This window comes from Sceloporus undulatus, chromosome 2 (assembly GCF_019175285.1).
Source record: "Sceloporus undulatus isolate JIND9_A2432 ecotype Alabama chromosome 2, SceUnd_v1.1, whole genome shotgun sequence".
Classification (NCBI taxonomy): Eukaryota; Metazoa; Chordata; class Lepidosauria; order Squamata; family Phrynosomatidae; genus Sceloporus; species Sceloporus undulatus.
The window spans coordinates 78,046,125-78,049,671 of NC_056523.1; the positions used below are offsets into that span (position 1 = coordinate 78,046,125).

General features: G+C 47.1%; 1 protein-coding gene across 6 annotated transcripts in view; it reads left to right on the forward strand.

Moving 5' to 3' along the window:
- MON1A (MON1 homolog A, secretory trafficking associated) overlaps positions 1-3,547 on the forward strand; it is an 85,531-nt gene that overhangs the window by 66,796 nt on the left and 15,188 nt on the right. The gene's annotated exons all lie outside the window — the stretch shown is intronic.

The following is a 3,547-nucleotide window of genomic DNA, read 5'->3' on the forward strand; positions in this document are numbered from 1 at the left end:
TGTTGATTTTGATTTTGCTCCTGTCTCGGGTTATGTTGGGGTATCAGGGTTCCATCGGCTGCGTGCTGCAAAAACAGACAAGTGGTGTCAAACTGCATTATTTGGACAAGGTCGATGTTCTCTGGGTGAAGCAGAAAATGGTAGTTCAAGGGTCCTGGAGGGGGATGTCAGGTCAGAAAAATAATCTTGTGCGCTTTGCCCAGCTCCAGTACAAACATTTGATTCCAAACCACAAGAGCTCATGTTTCTCCATGCCTTTACCAAGAACGAGTCAAATGTACCAGGACCTTTAGTGAGGCACTCACACTCTTTAGCAGCGAAGGCTAAAGCCCTTGTAAAACTACACATCCCAGGGCTCCATAAGCTGGAGCTGCAGCACTCAAAAGTGGTGCCAAACTGCATTAATTTCTGCAGTGTAGAGCAGTGGTTCCCGAACTTTGGTCCTCCAGATGTATTGGACTTCAGCTCCCAGAATTCCTGATTATTGGCCAAACCTGACCATTGCTTCTGGGTGTTGATGCCCAAAACCCAGTTCCCAAGAACAAAGTTTCGGAAGCACTGGTGCAGAGGTACACGAAGCCTAGGAAAGCTGTTGCTAGGATGCCTTTCACACAGTTGGTCTCAAAGGTGCTACAAAAGGCCCCTTTGCAAACCAACCCACCGTTGTTAGGATGCCCTGCTTGCAACTGAAGGCAAACTAATCTCCTGTTGGCATCTGGCATGGCAACCGCCTGGACTTGTTGGTGTGTGGCATAAACAAGCCACTCCCTCCAGCTGCCTGCATTGATTTAGAGATGCCTCTGACGAAGCATCTTTTCGGGCACTCCTAGGGGCTTGAGGAGAAAACACTGTGGCCTGCTAGAAAATGAGAAGTGTACTCCAGTGTTGTTGGGGACAAAACGTTAACCTATTGTTGCTGTTCTTAAAAAGGCTTTTATTTATCCTGCTGATGTGTTTCGCGAAGACTTTTTGTGAAGAGCTGATGAACAGCATGGCTTAATAACATTTCGTCCCCAGCAACACCAGAGTATATCTCACATTTTCCAGCACTCCTGGGGTTGCCAGCAGGGCTGGGTAGTAGGCTTAAGGAGTAAAGGAGGTAAGAGGTTTTTAAAGGAGTAGGAATTTGTTGTTAACTGCCCTTGAGTCAATCTCAACCCATGGAGACCCTGCTGAGTAGGAAATATATTTGTTACTCCTTATTCCTGTTATTATAGTGTACATGCAAACACCAAAAAACAATTAAATTTTTTAAAAAACATTAAATTTCCTTGAGGTGCCAACCTGCAGACAGCCCTCCCTACCATCTGAACTAAGACCAGAAACTTTAAATGCAGGCCTATGAACTAACATCTTCAGTTTCTTTCTCCTGTTTGCCTGTTGAAGAAACCAGTGTGACTTCAAAAGCTTGCAACATGCATTTTGCTTGGCCCAATAAGGGTATGTTATAGGATTTGCTATATGGCCAACACACGGCTCCCCAAAGATGTGTTTTTGCATCCCAAGAGGTTCAGAGGAGCTCCTTCAGGCAATAGGTCTCTATTTCCTCAGCGGGATGTTGGTCACAAAATAGCAGTGCCTGGGGCTCCAGGGAAGGTGCAGGAAAGTGGGTGGGGCCTGGTGGGATGGGCGGGGCCTGGTGGGATGGGCGGGGTTTGTTGGGATTTTAAAAGGCAGCCGCTGCCTTGCACTGTCCACAGAAGAGTCTTGTAGCACAGTCTTAACTGAGCGAAGGAAATTGTAGCATGAGGTGTTGTAGATGCAGACGGAACGTGAGGATAGCAGCGGCAGGAGTGTCGCATGGGATAGCAGGAATGACTGCGCGTCCGCTTGGGGCCAAGGAGCCAGTGGACCTGGGCACCTTCCTGGGGCGGGTGGTGCTGGTGGCCAATGTGGCTTCGCTCTGAGGCACCACCGCCCGGGACTTCACCCAGTTCTCGGAGTTGCAGGAGCGCTTCGGGTCTGCAGGGCTGACCATCCTGGCTTTCCCTTGCAATCAGTTCGGGCACCAGGTATATATATATATATAAATATATATATAGGGCTTTGACTTTGGCTTTTCTCTTCCGGCTGCGAAAAAGGTCCCCATACTGTGCTCTTTAAGGGAATTTTGGACTTCTTCTCCCAGAAGCCTTAGCCATGTTGGCCACTATTCTAAAATTCTGGGGGCTGAAGTCCAAAACTTCTTAAAAGCAATGGTCCCCAAACTCTGCTCTTTAAGGGAGTTTTTGGCCCTCAGCTCCCAGAATCCCAGACTACTGGCCAACATGGCTGAGACTTCTGGGAGCTGAAGTCCAAAATCACTTAAAGGGCACAGTTTGGGGACCACTGCACTAAAGCTTGCATTATAAAGCAATGTGTCTGCCTTAAGTTGCCTGCTGTGACTTATGGTGCCTCCGTGCATTTCATAAGGTTTTCTTAGGCAAGGAATGCTCAGGCATGGTTTTGCCAGTTCCTTCCTGTAATATAGCCTATGGCACCAGGTATTTGTTGGCAGTCTCCTATCCAAGTACTAACCAGGGCTGACCCTCCTTAGCTTCCAAGATCAGAGTGGATCTGATGCCTTTAGGTTTTTGAGATCCTGGAGAAAACTTTGAAGTAATATTTTGGTCACAGAGAACCCCTGCATAAAAATTGATGTATCTATAACTCAGTTGTTATCTCTAACAACATCTGATATTCATTGGTGGCTTCCCATCTAAGTACAAACCAGGGCTGACTCTTTATTTCCAAGGTCAGACAGGATCTGGTGCCTTTAGGGTATTTAAGCCCAAATAATAAAACTCTTGAGGGACGACTGCCCTTGAGCCCGCCAAGCCTCCTGGTTGGTTTACTGAGGAGTCCTTTCACAGGTGGCAGAGAAGGCATATGACACACTGCAAAAATAGTCCGGTTTGAGACTGCTTTAACTGCCCTGGCAATCTTGGGAAATTGTAGTTTGTTGTGGCCCCAGAGCTCTCTGACAAGGAATAGCAATAGCAAGTACATTTCTATACCGCTTATCAGCACACTTAAGCACTCCCTATGCGGTTTACAAAGTGTAAGCTAATTGTCCCCAACAATCTGGGTACTCATTTTAGCCACCGCGAAAGGATGCAAGCCCAAGTTGAGCTTGAACCCTTCGTTGATACTGAACTCGCAACCTTATGGTTTGTGAGTGAGTGACTGCAGTACAGGCATTTAACCACTGTGCCACCAGGGCTCCTCCAGGGAAAGCTGAATGTCTCACAAAACTACAGTTTCCAGGCTTCCCTAGCATTGAGCCAGGATGGCAGTTAAAGCAGTCCCAAACTCGATTATTTCTGCAGTGTGATTATTTCTGCATTCTTAACTGAGTGAAGGAGGTTATAGCACGAGGTTTTGTAGATGCAGTGTGCTTCAAGGGCGCATCTGCACTGCACTGTGGAAATAATGTAGTTTGGCACCACTTTAACCACCAAGGCACCATCCTACAGAATCCCAGGATTTCCAGCACTTTCTCGAAGAAAAGGCGAAAGATGTTCTAAAACTACAAATCCCAGGATTCTGTAGGCTGGCACTGGAAAAA